This window comes from Gopherus evgoodei, chromosome 3 (assembly GCF_007399415.2).
Source record: "Gopherus evgoodei ecotype Sinaloan lineage chromosome 3, rGopEvg1_v1.p, whole genome shotgun sequence".
Lineage (NCBI taxonomy): Eukaryota > Metazoa > Chordata > Testudines > Testudinidae > Gopherus > Gopherus evgoodei.
Window position 1 is genome coordinate 59,761,431 of NC_044324.1, and position 15,997 is coordinate 59,777,427.

The window sequence follows — 15,997 nt, forward strand, 5'->3', positions numbered from 1 at the left end:
GAGCTTTGGTTTTCTTGACTAACCAGTTTTAAAAATAAAAGTGGTACATAGTTTTATGCTTTGTGCTCTGCAAGTCTCTCTCTCAATGCACAGATCCTCAAAATTTAAACAGTGTGCCACTTGCCGGGTTGTGATACCAGTGCGTGATAGACACTCAAAGTATCTGATTTGTTTTGGGAAGGAAACAAATTAGGGACAAATGCCCCATACATACTTCTTTCCCAGAAAGGCCAAAGAAGTCAAGGGAATTCCATGGTAGAGTCTGTTTGCTAGAGAAGGCAATGTGTCCTTCTTCAGAATCTGACCATGACCACATGAGGATAGAGAGTACTTCTAGGCTCCGGCCCCAAAACCTCTTTTCTCCAGGTATAGATCTTGTTCTTCTCCTGTTGCCTTCTTGATGCTGAAAACATTTCTTCATCCTCTGAGGCTGATAGACTGCATAGGTTTTATACTTCTCCCCACACAAATCTAAAAAGTCCTCTAGTACAGAGTCAAAGTTTGGTCATAAACGTGTTCATTGATACTAAGGTGGCACCACTGACTTCAGCTCTGATGGTGCTGTCAAGACTGTTGCCTTCATCTTTTTTATTGGTCAACTACTTCAACGCTAATAAATAAACAAACGAGGTGGAGAACCAGGACTTCGTTGATTTTGCTGATACAGACTAACACGGCTACCACTCTGAAACCTACTTCAACTCTGGCACCATCGGGTCCAATACCACGTGTACTGTCTACAAAGCACTTAACCTCTATTTTGGTATAATTGACAATGATATTCTTTGCAAACAAAGACTTATTGTGCCTTTCTATCCTGAGTCACCATTATTTCACTGTCTGATAGCAGTGAGCTCATCAACACTAGCACCATCTACCTTGCCTGCTTTGTCAGCATAGTCTGGATACCAGTCGTCATTTTGTCCTCTGCAGCAGCCTCCATCTGGCTGATAGAGCCAACTTCAATGCTGTCAGTACTAATGGTGGATTAGCATGCATCATCAGTGACAAGGCCTCTACCGACAACCACTGGAAGAGCTCCTCTGTTTTTGGAAGAGAACTATATCTCTTCCTCTTACATTGGACATACTCTGAATCCAATTTCTCTTGCAGAGTCTTTCAGGTCACCTTAATCACCACATTCTAGGGATACTGCTCAGACCTGTGGTATAGAGCAAAAGCATTACCCTTATAGTGATGTTCCAGTTTGGTATCCACCATTGTAAGGAGTATAGAGGTTGGGCTACCCACCCTGTCCATAATAAGCACTGTGGACTGCTCTCAGAACTTCTAGATCTCCATCTGCAGCACAGTCAAGAAAAAAAAGTTAGCATCTTCAGCCTCTGCTCCTGTCAGGAAAGACTCCCTCTCAGTCCATCAGCCACCCCCTACATTGGGACCAACTGACAGAGTAACCAGGGAGGAATCAACAGATCTACCTCCCCACATTCCTTCATCTTCCCCCGATATGGCTGTAACACCAGAGAGTCATTTTCACCTCCTCCAGAAGAATTTAATATTTTTCAAGATACTATAAGAAGGGTTGCCACTTTGCCAGGTGTGCTGGAAGAAGTTGTGCAGGACAATCTGCACAAACTCTTAGACATTCTGCAGACTCCAGCCCCGAATGGGTTATTTCCTAATTACCCAAAAAAGGTGGTCTCACACCTGCTTTGGAACATGCTCATCAAGAAAATCAAATTTAGGATGACCCTTATGTCTATTTTACCTCACCTGGAAACTGGTATGCTGCCCTTGATTTACATACTTTCATGTGGTGGTAAATCCTGGTCCCAGAAAGTACCTTTGATTCATTGTTAGGAACATGTGCTATAGTATTGCCTTTTGGTCTATCCTCAGTCCCAAGGGTGTTCACCGAGTGTATGTCAGTATGGGCAGCAATGCCCATCTCTGTTGTTCCAGCATTCAAATTTTCCTTACCTGGATGATTGGTTAGTCCAAGGAACATCAAAAGATCATGTCTGACACAGCACCAGCAGCATTTGAGATTTTTTTCTCTCAGGAGGCAGAAATTAAATGCAATGAAATCTACATTACTACCAACACAATGAATAAGATTCATAGGGGCAGGTTTCAATGCCACAATGAATAGATTTACCTCCCAATGGACAGGTTTGAATCCATAGTCACCCTTTGTGAAAACCTCAAGTCAGATATGAGGACATCAGTGTATCCTAGCCTCCAGCTCTTGGGACACGGTCTCCTTCATATACATAACTCAGCAAGCCAAACTTCACCTTGTATGTACTCGTGAGGGAATTCTGCGCCAAAAAATTAAAAATTCTGCACAGAAAAATTAAAAGTTCTGTGAACAATATTTTAAAATTCTGCAAGTTTTATTTGTCAATAAATATAGAGGACCCAACATGGCAGTGGGGAGCACAGGCCACTGGCTGTATGAAGTGAGAGATCACCCTGAAGTCCCTCTCCTCTCCCAGAACATAGACTTAGTGATGATGATGCACCTGATCCTGAAACATCACAACGGCTGGGCCTGCCCCAGAAATACGTTGGGGCCCTGCCCCTCTGTGACAGGTGCACCAAGTGTGCAGCAGGCAGGTCAACCTGACAGGATTCAAATGTGGAGGGGCTCAGTGTGGGGGGATCCAGGTGTGGGGTGAGAGGGTTCTGTGTGGGACAATCTGAGTGCAGGCAGCTCAGTGGGGAGTCTAGATGTGAGGGCACAGAAACTTGGAGAGGTTCCAGGTGCATGGGCAACAGAACTTTAAGGGGCTTCCAGGTGAAGGTGAGTGGGGCTCAGAAGGGCATGCTGGGGGAGTGGGGCTTTGGGAGTGGGGGTCTTGGTGCAGCTAGTTGAGGATCAGTGGGGTGGGGGTCTGGATGTTGAGGTTCAGCATGGTGCAGAGGAATGGGGCCCATCCAGGTGGGGCTTTGAATGCAGGGAGCTCAGTGGAGGGTAAAGTTGGGGGTCTGGGTACAGGGGGACTCCAGATCCAGGGGTTGAGGTTCAGTGGGGTGGTGTATGGGTATGGAGGGCTGGGGGTGGGAGGTTAGGTGCACAGGGTGAGGTTTGGTGGGGGGGGCAGATATGGGAGGTCTGGATGCACGGTGGTTGAGCAGATGGCGGAGCAGGTACTTGTACAGTAACCTCTCCCCCCACAGTTGAGGAGCAATAGGGGCAGGAAGCAGGGGAGGACGCTGAGCTCCTGCAGCTGGGAGAGGTTTCTGGGGGTTGGTCTGACACAGTCCCAGCCATTCCTTGTAGAGGAAAAGAAAGCCTCATTCTTTCCTGCCTCCAGGTCAGCTGGGACTAGCAGAGTATGAGCCATCAGCTGGCGTGTCCCCAACTCTGCGGTGATTTACCTCTCCATCAACTGCTCCAGGTGCCTAAAACAGCATACCTGTGCTGTTAGGGAGGGGTGCATGACCGCTCTTGCAGCTTCCATTTGCTTCCCTGTCAAAGTCATTTTTCTGCAGGGAAGTAAAGAAATCTGTGGGGGACATGAATTCTGTGCACACACAGTGGCACCAGATTCCCCCAGGAGTATCAGCTGTCTGCAGGCCTGACTTCACTCAGTATACTGTCCAAGTAAACACTGGATACACTGATTTGAATAGCTTCTCAGGTGCTCGAGTCTCTGAATTGGTGGATGGATCCCCAGAACATCAGCACAACCGGAACCAGACCATGACTCTTCCAGCAGATGTCTCCACCATGGGCTGGGATGCTCATCTTGGAGATAGTCAAGATTAGGTGTTATGATCAACACAGGTGGCTACTCTCCATAAATATAGTCAATCTTTGAGCCACTTTTCAGGTTTGCAAGATATTTATTACTATCAAGAAATCAAATGGTTCAAGTTCCTACAAACAGCAACTGCTATGTTTTATCTAACCAAGAAAGGGGATTGGAGGTCAACTCAGCATTGCCAAGAAACAATTTGATTGTGGAACTTCTGCATAAGAAATATTTTTCTAAAAGCATTTTAGTTTCCAGTGCTGAAAAATACTATGGTGGACTCTCTCAGCAGACACTTTATAGACTACTTATGATGGTTTAAACAAGAATTCTACAAGGTATTTCCCATGAATTGGGACTCCTGGTAACAAACCTTTTTCCAGCAAACAAATAACAAATGCAGGTTCTGCTGCAGGACAGATCACAGCCTGGGCTCCATAACTGATATCTTTCTGATCAACGCATCTACTATATGCATTCCTTCTAGTTCCACTAACGCCAAAGGAAATCAGGGAGGTGAAGAGACAAAGGAACCATGATCTTCATAGCATCTGCCTAGCCAAGGCAATATTAATACATGGACCTAATTCAATTCTCAATTTGACCAGTCATATGTCTGTCTCTAATTGAGAGCCTTTTATCTCACAATCAAGGCAAGTCACTGCACCTCAACCTGCAATTTCTCCATTTTAATACTTGGATGATCTCTCGATGAGTAATTCTGAAAATAAATCTGCTCTCAAGATTCCAAACTATTTTGGCCAACAGCAGAAAGGTCCCCATTAGAGCCATTTATGAGGTGAAATGGACAATGTTTTCGATCTGGGCTGAATTGCATCAGTAATCATATTGTCACAGTGAGAGATGCATATCAAAGTACATATTACATTTCAAATCTTCTGGAGTCTCAGTTAATTCAGTGAGAGTCCACCTATCAGCAATTTCAGCATTACACCTGCCTGTGGATGGATTTCTCAATCTTTTCACATCCTTTGGTAACTAGATTTCTAAAGGGACTTATATATATTTACTCTATGTTCAATCCATTTCCATCATGGGATCAGATGTGGTATTGTCACTCTTAATTGATTCCATCGTTGAACCTTTAGCAACAGCATCTTTGCCATTGGTATTAATAAAAGCAGCATTTTTGGTTTAAAAAAAAAAAAAGTACTTCTGTGAAAAGGGTGTGAGAACTTCAGTCTCTAAGCACTGACACTCCTTACAAGTGTATTTCATAAAGGCAAAGTCTCTCTCAAGCCACACGCTAAGTGTATGCCTAAGGTTGTTTCCACCTCAGTCCAACCATATATCTTCCAGTGTTCTTTCTGAAACCTCACCTCAATGAGGCTGAGGAGAAATTTCATACCTTGGATGTTCAAAGGGCTTTATCCTTTTTACCCAGACTGTCAAAATTCTTTCAGGTCATCTCCTAGATGTTTTTTCTTGTAGACTGTGGTGAAAGGATTAAAAGGCAACCTGTTACAGTTCAGTAACTATCACAATGGATTTCTGACTGTATCAAGCTCTGCTATGATCTAGTTATAGTCTCCTCCACCTCTAAGGATAACAGCCCAATCTACTGAGATTCATCCCACTTTGATAGCCGTATTCAGTAACATACATATAGTGGACATTTGTAAAGCAACAATGTGGTTGTCGGTATGTACCTTCTCCAGATTACAGAATTACTCGAGCTTCCTGAGTTGATGTAAACTTCAGCATGTTGCTGATGCAGTCTCTTTTCAAATAACCTGAGGTTAATACTGCTTGAATACAAAATCTGTTCCACCATTTCCATTCCTACTAATAAAGCCCTCATTTACCATGAGCATGCAGAAGTGAGGGAGGCTTGACTACTGCAGTCCTCCAAGGTAACTTCCCCAATTCTCACATTGCACCACTCAAGTCCATTCATTATGAGACATCTGATCTTCATTGTTTGCAATGTCATCTTCCCACCCACTTAACATTTATACTGACTCCAAAAACTCTTTCCACTTCATATTCTTACTCCTCATTATCAGTTTCAAGGATCTGCATAGCTTTGTCTTTTCCTCAATCTCCTCTCTCTCTTGCTCATCTTCTGGTTTCCTTTTTCCACAAGTGTCTGCACATTACTCACATTATTCTTTGTCTACAATATTCTCCCTGATCCTGTGCATGAGACAACCTCAATCTTCTTCAGGTCATTTCTCAAGACTCACTTCTTTCAGTCTCAGAAACTGAAGGGACACATTTGTGGTATCTCATGCGGAGCGAAGAAAAGTCACACAGTCAACACAGCATGCCTCTAATCACCCGACTGGCCAACCGCAACGACGCAATCCCCAACCACACAAAGAACGATCTACAGCCTCTTCCCCTCTCTTCTCCCGAACCAATCGCTCTGAGACCAGAGTGGGAGCGGCGCTGAGCCCGGCCGCCTGGGTTCCCTGCGCTGCCTGGCCGGGGCCCCAGCAGCGCCCGGTGCCCGAGTGTATGAGAGGGAGCGAGGAGCGGGGGCCGCGGCCCGAGCCACTCGCCTCCTCTCCCGGACGGCGGCAGCAGAGAGACTGGCCCGGGGGGATGCAAGGGGGCAGTGAGGAGGCGGCAGCTCCACGCGAAGAGCCCGGACACAACCCCGGTCCAGCGCCGCACCCCATCCACCTAGATCAGTGTAGGGAGGATAAGTCCCCACACCTCCCCCTTTCTTTTCAAACAAGGCCGTGGCAATGCGCATAAGACTGTCATAATATATAAACAAAACAAGGAGCAAAACAAGAAAAGCAATACAATCATTAATAGATACAATTTAGTGTGTAATAGTGAAGTAAACCAAGTTGGTTAACCAAAACTATTAAGCCAATCCCAGGGAGGATTCTATCCCTGGGTAAGGTTATACACATTATTCTATAATCAATAGTTGCTCGATTTTACAAAACTGCACAACGTATACTATCTGCATCTTACAACTTAACTAATAATTACAAGTTTCTAATTAAAGTCAGGAAAGAGGAAGCGTAGATCCGGGATGGTATCGTCGTTTGCCGCTTCTATATCAGGATCGTGTGGTTGCTTATCACGTCGCTGGGTGAGCCACAGTCGAACCCACTTCGCGGGGATCCATCTGGGACCTGTAATAGTAGAAACACAGGCATAGCCCCTTCCCCATGTTAATAAATCCACAGGACCTTGCCACTTTTGATCTGTATAATTAAACCATCGGACCTGTGGGCGGGGCAATTGGCAATCTTGGCCCATAGCACCAGCGATATGTCGCGTAACTGGTGGGACATTATGGGTTCCTACCTGTAACCAATTAAGCACATATAGAGCCTTTGAAAGGCGAGCATGGGGCGTACGGGACAATGGATCAGCATCAGGGGCACACATTTACTACAGCCAATTTTTGTTCAGAGTGGTCAGGACCTCAGTTTTACATTTAGTCAGAAAAACAGTTTATTTCATCTTCTTCCCTTCTGGATAGTCTGTGTTTCTTCCTTGTTTATTTTATAGTTTATCTTTACATCTTCTCTGGACCTAAGCTATTTTCTCCTACCCTACCATGTATATGCTAGTTCTTCCTCTACCCTCTTTCTTGGGCCATCTCTTCCGGCTTCTCCACACTATTGTGTGCAACAAAATAAAATTTACTAGAACCCTGTCTCTGTAGCAACTGTCTGCCATTACCTTACGGGACTGTATTGTAGGAACTATTATTCTGTCATCCCACCAACTTTGCATTATGCAAGGTCTGCTAAAAACAAGAAGTCTAAAAGACAACCTGATATAAAAAAGGTGCCCAAAGACTCAGGGGAGGAGGGATGTATGGTATATCAAACACTTATGGTGGGATTCACAAAAGGACTTCAGTGCTTAAAGTATGAGGCGCATACATACAAAATGTATATGCTTCAAATGTTTGCTCAGCTGCTAGTCTTGTAAGTGCTTAAGTTTCCATTGGTAAAGTCTTTCTGGCACCTAAATGTCTGCCAGTGGGCATATGCACAACTGCCAGTCCTGACATTACTGAGAAGTTTGGTGCCTAATTCATCCCAAAGTCCCAGTGGGATTCACAAGCTAGGCTTTCCCCGGCTTGCCTCCTGAGGGGGCTCCGATTTGATAAAAATGCTCAGAGGCTGCCAAAAAGCATGTCTACTAGATCAGGCCATGCACAAAGAAAGAACAGCCATCAGAGGTGATGGTGCTTTCCTTGCATCCGGTAGCTTGGTAGTTAGTGCATTCACACAGGATGTGGGAGTCCCCACTTCAGATTTCCACTCTGTCTGATGTGGACCAGGCACTTGAATCCCAGTTGAGTACCCTGCAATGGGTATCCTCTCAATCTCTCCTCTTGAAGCTGTTCCCCTTTGTGTCAAATACTTAAATAAACATTACACCAGGGACTTGAACTTGGGTTCCATGTGTCCTAGGTGAGTGCCTAACCACTGGACTAAATCAGTCTCACTTGCTCTTGTGCAATGAATATTCAAAGTGAAACACCTTCAACAGGCAAAACAGAGAAACCCATCCCAGAATACTCCAGTGCTTATAGCACACACCTGAGAAGTCAAAACCTGGGTTAAAGTCCCTGCTCCATGTCGGGGGGTGGAGAGTAGACATGAACCTAGGTGAGTGCCCTAAACTGGGCTCGGGGGGGGGATGGGGTACATCACCTCATATTTTTCTTGAAATAACACTGATCTGGCTTAGGTGCCTAATTCCAAGAGGGTCATGGAATGTATATGTGCAAAACACATAAAGAAACAGTTGCTATACAGGTAAATAACTACTTTTTGTTTGAAAAGTTATCCACATATACATTCCACCGTGTGACTCACAAGCAGTTTCCTTCCAGGTAGTGGTACTTAATATTCCTCTTTCTGCTCAGGCTGGAAAGTAGTTGTATGGGAAAATGTTGTGCAAAGCAGCCATTTCCCCTTTCCCTGGTCACATTCTCTTTCACCTATCTGCTACATGGGCACTTAGTTCATTTCTATACAGATACTTGTCTCCCCTCCACAATCTCATGTGCAACCACTTTTCCTCTCTCTTCATGACCCCACCACTGTTTTACCCAAGGGTGCGCTCTCCCTCCCCAGTGTTCAGCAAGTTTGGAGGAATACAGGGCTCAGAATAATTTTTAAATTACAAAATTAGTTTTGTTTTTATAGTCCAAGAACTGACACCAGTAGCAACTGTATATATTTATTTTCTTCACCACTGTTCTTGTTCTTTGATTGTGGTTGTGTTTCAAATTCACTCCTTATTGGTCCTAATCCTGCCTGTGGATCTGTTGGCACAGATCCCTGCACTTGTGCAGAGTCCCATTGACTTCATGTTGGCCTTATATTAAACATTTTTCTTAATTACATATCTGGTTTTGAGAGAAATAGCTGTAAAATATTGACCAAAGGATCAAGAAGTTACTGATTACCTTTATTACAGTGGGGCAAAAGGCCCTAACAGAGGTCAGGGATTTACTACAGTTGGTGCCATATAAACACGTAAAAAGAGAGATTTCCTTGCCCCAAAGAGTTTAAAGTCTAATAGACAAGACAGACCAATGGTGAGAGAGAGGAAATGTCTCCATTTTACAGCTGGGGAACTGAGGTACATAGAAATTCAGTAACTCACCCAAGTCTTCTAGGCTGTCAGTGACAGAGCTGGGAATTGTACTTGAGATGGATCTAGAATCTGAGTCCAGCACCTGGAGCACAAGACCAGCCTTCTCTTTAGAAGAAAAAAAAAAGAGGGTGTGCTCCAGGCACTGGACTTCAGATTAAGCATAATGGTCACAGTCTCACCCTCAGTCATTTTCTATCATTGCTTGAAAAAAAAAAAAAAGGCACTCTTTATTATACCTGCTCACAACTGTGATAAATTACTTTTTAATGTTCTTTCAAATTTGTAACAGACTTTAAAGAATAAGAGACAAACCCAAGTAACTGAATGTTGGGGTGATATACTGTGCTGGTGGTGGTGAGAGAATCTCTCTTCTAAGGCCACTGTGCTATAATGGAGTGACTCCATGTATACTTTACACCCTGGCCTTCTGTGAAGAATTCAGTCGGGAGATCCACATGGTCATGATTCCATTGCCGGGCCCCTACCCCTCCTATGCCACACTCTCAAATAGCTTACTCCCTTCTCTAGCAGGACCGAAGGATCTCCCATGAAGCACAGCTCTGCAGCATGTAAAGAGTCTGCACACTCTGTAGGGGCTCTCCACATCCTGGATCCTGCCAGACACAGCAGAACTGCATCATTCCCACTGCCTGATGGGCCATCAGCATCAACAGCAGAAGGTACAGGATTTGCTCAGAAATGTTATAAATATCCATGGGATAAAATGTTCAAAAATCCCACTCCGAAGTGTTAAACCTAACTCACTTTTGAAAATAGGATTTAGGCTCTTAAGTCACTTCGGCACTTTTTGAAAACTTTACCCATAATCTTTTAAATTGTCTAAAAGCCAGCTCCTGAAGTTTTTACTCAGTCATTATTCAGGCAGATTCTCATCAAAATGAACTGGATTTATTTGGACATAATGAAGAATTTGCCTGAGTAAAAACTAGATAAGGACCTCAGGATGTGGCCTGAAATGAATAGTGTTAAAATAAGAAATAAGCTGTTTTATTAATAAAGGGTAGCAACAGCACATCAAAAGTAGAAAATGAGGTGGTTCTCCAAACATGTGAAAACACAAAACAGTATTTGCAGCAAGTTTTGTAAAAAGCAGTATTGATAACTATGAACATCTGAGTTTCCATTTGCTGTGGTTTATTAAAGCTGGAGGTGTTTTGTTGTACCTTTTTGTCCTGTTCATAGGTTACTGGTTCTGGAAGTTTCTACTGAAGGCTGGACTTGCTGAATTGCTAAAGAGTTTTGAAAAGCGGCTTCCTGAATTGTTTGGCTCATGGATTTCTTTATGGTAGCATAAACATTGATGGCAAAGAGTTCTAGGCTTTGTTCTGATTGTGTGTCCACTGAACAACATGATGTGTCTGCTTTCAAATCCTTTCCTGTCAAAGTTTGTCATGCAAGTTGTTCTCAGACCGTAGTTTGTGTAGATTTCTGATATTTTCAGTATGTCTCCTGTCACAAAATTGAATCTTAAGTTGTGGCATGTTTCTTAGATGTGTTTTGGAATTAACACATGTGCCTGTGTCACTTTTTTTTTTATTACTCTGAAGGACTGTGGACTTACTTTTCTATCTATTTGCATCTAAGAAGTTGAAATTAATCTTGTCTGTATTGTGAGTTTCTTTCTTGTACATATCTAGAAAACCTATGTTTAATTTCTTTTGGTGTGTCAATTATCTACAACAGGCTGAGAGATTAGATGAAATTTTGTCCTTACTGAAGTCAACGAGAGCTGTTTCATCCTTCTTGCCTTTGTTGTGAACATAATCTTGGATTTTCTGAATTCCTTATTGTGAACTATATCAGAGTTTGACAGTTGTGAGGAAGGATTAAGCTCTAGAATACATCATGAGGAGATAGCAAGGGACTCTGAATGCTTCAAGAGGAAGATCATGCCAGGGCATTTGCTATATTGAGAGAGTTACCCAACTGTGTAGTTTTGGGTTAAACCATTTGTCTAGAAGGAGAAAATGTGGCTACATCCAGCACTCTGGAGAGCACTGAGGTACATGAGGGGTTAAACAGCAAGAAAAGAATTAGACAGGGTACCTGTATGGAAATCAGTCTTCAAGGAGAAATATAGGAATCTTTGGATTTGCTTAGTTTACAGAAAACAAGAGTTCCAAGAGCTAATATACAGAAGACACTCTTCAACCAATACATGTTTTTGTAGGCCTGCAATAAACACTGTGACAAGATGGCCAATGTTAGTATGGTGGGTCCTGCACTTTCTTGGCAGGGCCTAAAATACCACCCCCTACTCTTGGGACACTGAGGGCCCTGCTAGTGGCCCAGGAAGGTGGTAAAGAAGAGAAGCAGGGGGAGGGGTCTGGGTTTGCTCCTCACTTTGAGCCCAAGCCCAAGCCCCAGCCCCTCAGATTCTTACCTTCTTCCCCCTTAGGTAGGGTACCTTTGGTCCTTAGATGCTGGAGGAAGGAGTCTCCCTTATTTCAGTTCTCTGATCTTTCCAGTCTAACAGCACATCTCCAAGCTCCAGTCCTCTCTCCAACTGCTTGGAGCAGAGGGTTTTATTAGGTTCCTGACAGGGCCTTAATTGACTGCAGGTGCTCCAATTAACCTGTAGCCACACACCCTAGTCTCCAGGGAACCACACCTTAATTAGCCTTGGGCTTATATATTTCCCCTCTCACACTGCTCCCTGGCCTTCTTGTATTACAAATCTCATTGTCAAGTTTCTCAGCAAGACATTCTAAAGTGTTCTTAACAAAATGTATCATCCACCTTGACATTGTTACAGCAGAGAAAATTTCAGCTGTGTTCTTTTAGAGGATAGGGTCTACCACTGACTTGCTGTGTGAATTTGGGCATATCATTTTAAGGCCAAAATTTCAAAAGTGTCCTGAAATAAACATATGTACTATATTTAAAGTACGTTTAATGGAGCTCAAAACCAGTTATCGTAGACTATACAATTCTTGGTTCCTTTTCTCACTGTGAAGAGCAATGGAAGGAGATGCTGTAGTTTATGACAGCTACACTGACAACACTGGTGTAAAGTTCATATGATGCTGAGGAACTCCCACTGATTTCAACTAGAATTCTACATACAGAGGGCTTGTAGGATCAGGCCCTGTATGGTTAAAATGGATAATGAAGTTGACATATATACTATCTCTTCTTTTTTCAAAAAGCCCCAAAACTATTTATTTAGGATATTACAACAAGTTTAGAAATAATTGCTATGTAAATATCAGAAACAAAAAATTATAATAATTGAAACAATAAGCTTACTTTTTGGTTTAAGAAATATTATGGAGTAATATAATAATAATCAAATCCTCTATTTAACAGGGTGTTACCATATTACTGAATGAACCTCTTTCCACCATCCAGAATATGTTGTTTCTAATGATTTTATTAAACTTAATGAAACTACTTACATTTATCAAACCAGACATGTTTATCAAATGTTAACAGTAAAAACAAAAAAACTGGATAGAAGTGCTGTTATTTTTGGGGGTGCTCGTACTTTGATCTTGAATAAATGACAACCCAATTTACTTATCCTCTGTATATTTAATATATGCTCAACCTCTTTGTTTTTTCATTCGAGGGTATCATAAAGGCTCCTCAGCTCTGTGTTCAGATGCTTTTATACAATGCTTAACCCAAAAGAGGCCCAGTGTCTCTGATGGGGGGAGAGGAAATAATCTATTACAATATATATCATCATACTATTAAGTCACCGTCATCGTCAACCGAAACAGTTTTCATTATGCAAGAAAATCCTAAATTTCCCCATCAACTGTGGTCAATTACTCTTATTATAAAGGTCCAATTTACATTTCATTACACATTATTACAGAAACGAGCAGCAGCCACGTAGTGCACAGAAATAGGTGAACTTCCTCAGCATTGTTTGATAATGTTAGTAATCTTGACATCCTACAGTTTTCTCCCTCATCATTCTGTGCTGCAGGGATGAAGCAAAAAGCATGCTTTGGACTTCCACCTCTCAGAGTGAGAAAAAAATAAATCTGTCCTCAAAATATAATAATATAATTGTAAAATGTTTGAGTCTTGAAAAGGAATCTGTCTTGAATGGGAATCCTACAGTAAATAATAAGGTCTTGTCTGCATGCCGAAATATACTGGTATAACGTGTGTGTATATATATATATATATATAGGAATACCGATGTCATGCTGCCTGAAGTGGCTAATAACTGAGTGTCTATCTCAGGGCAGACTTATATTTCACCAAGCTAGTAACAAATGTAAACTCCTGGATCACTATACAAGTCTTACTTTGGAGTCACAGACAGTCCCCTTAGATCCTCCAGCCTATCTTCCCACCCAGAAAACTGAACTTGGTGATAAAAGGCTATGTAAACCAAAAATCACACCACATCAGGTTAGTCCCAATTCCAAAGGATCAGTCACTTACTCCGGATCAATTTGGTCCTCTGGATTTCACATCAAAAACAACACTGGCAGCCAATTCTCTAATAAACTAACTAAAGATTTATTACCTATGAAAAGAAATGAGAGTTATTGAAAGGGTAAAGCAGGTAAACTACATTAACAGGTGAGTCAAAGTTCATAAATCCAAAATGATAGCAAAGATGTAGTAATCTCTCAGTTTCCCTAAAGTCTTTTCAGGGAATACAGATGTTTCTGGGGATCTCCACTTTAATTTGGTATCTTCCCTATAAAAGTTCAAACAGTCAGAGATAAGGATTATTCCTTTGAATCAGTATTTGTAGTTTCTGCTCATAGAAGAAAATCTGAATGATGTCTTCATCCATGTGGGCCAGTGAATTTCCATTGTCAAACAGAGTGGCCCTTGCTTTGAGTTTAGCAGTCTTCTTCATCTACATTTCCAAGGCTCCAATTGTGTTTGATAGGTAACTTAATTACAGGGATATACACAATATAAAAGGTAATGTAATAGCAAACAATTTTTTCAGTAGTTTTCATGAAGTTAATGCATCAAGTACAATTATAATACTGTGAAATTTCAGATTAGCTGAAATCATGAAATTTACTATTTTTAAAACCCTATGGCCGTGAAATTGACCAAAATGGACCATGAATTTGGTAAGGCCCTATCCATAATATCTCTAAAATCTAATCAAACTTTTGTCTAGGCCTTCATCATTTCCTGTCTTTGAATACCATAACTATAACCTTTTTCTCACTGCCGTTCTGATATCCACATTCTCTACACTTCAGTTCACTCAAATGCAGCTGCAGAGATCCTTGCCTGTCATTCCAACCATGTCACCCTCCTCTGAATCCCTCTTTTCACCTTCAAAGCCCTCAGAGCTCTGCCCCTCTGTACTTATCTTCTCTATTTCTTTTTGTGTCACCCCTTCTACACTTGCTTTGTTCCATAAATTATATTAGCTGTGGTCACTTGCATCCTCCAAAAAGTATTTCTGCACCTTCCTCTATGCTATGAATATGCATGAAATGCACTTCCCAAACTGTCTTTTAATTCAAATCCCTCCACGATCCACCTCTTCTGCAACATCAACAAGAAAGTACAGGCTCAGGAAAAGCCAGGTATAGTGAGATGTTTTTATTTCATTATTTTTTAAAAAGCCATTAGATGCTTCCTACTGTGAGGAGAAGGGTTTTTCGCCTCACTATAGATAATCCACCTCCAGGCCTGGAAGTAGCTTCGTTGACAGAAGTATTCCTAGGCCATATCTGTACTGGGGGTTAGGTCAGCATAGCTACAGCTCTTATGAATGTAAATTTTTCACACACCTGAGCACTGTCTCTATGCCAATCTTTTAAATGTAGATCAGACTTCAGATCGTACTTGGAACACAGATTGTAGCTGTCTGTTTATGTAGTGAGTGCATAATACAACAGAAACCCCATCCTGACTGAGGCCTCTAGGTGCTATTCTACACAAATAATTCATTTTTAAAATAGCACAATCCATCTTTTGCCAAAATGCTAAAATCTAGGGGCTGTCTTTTTGTTCTGTGTTTGTACAGCATCTAGCACAATGGTATCCTGGTCCATGACTAGCACTATAACAAAAATAATACATAATAATAGTTTCAACAGTAGATGTTTGTGTGGGTTAACCTCTTCCTACTTTGGGAATTAGGGATTTTCAAAGGAATAGCCAGTGACCCTTACCTATCGTATAAGCTACCATAATACCGTAATGGTGCTGGAACATACTAAGGAAGAAAGTAACTTGATCCCTAAAGCCCTGATCAGTCTAATGTGCAGTGAAAACAGTAAACAAAAGCCTGTATTGTTAGAGGAAAAACAGCATAGGATAGGGCCTGTTTGATCCTTCCCAGGACTCTACTTTGAATTCCTCATTTTTACCCAAGATATAGAGTGTCTGTGTCTATTCCAATCTTTTCCCCCTAAAATTTTCAGCTGTAACTACCACCAATGGAGTGGAGTGGCAACAGTGGGGGAGTGTTTCAGGTGGATACTGGCCTTTTAATCATCCCATTGTCTAACCCTGGTCTGAACAGGTCTATATGACACAGTTGTTAAAGTGCCAGGGGCCACCAAAGCCTTCTCTGTACTAATGTTCTCACTGGTAGAGCATCACAGGAGACAGTACAACATAGGGCAGATGTTGGCAACCTCTGGCACATGGCTCGCTAGGGCTGTGGCAAGCAGCACGGACAGAGGGAGCTACTTACC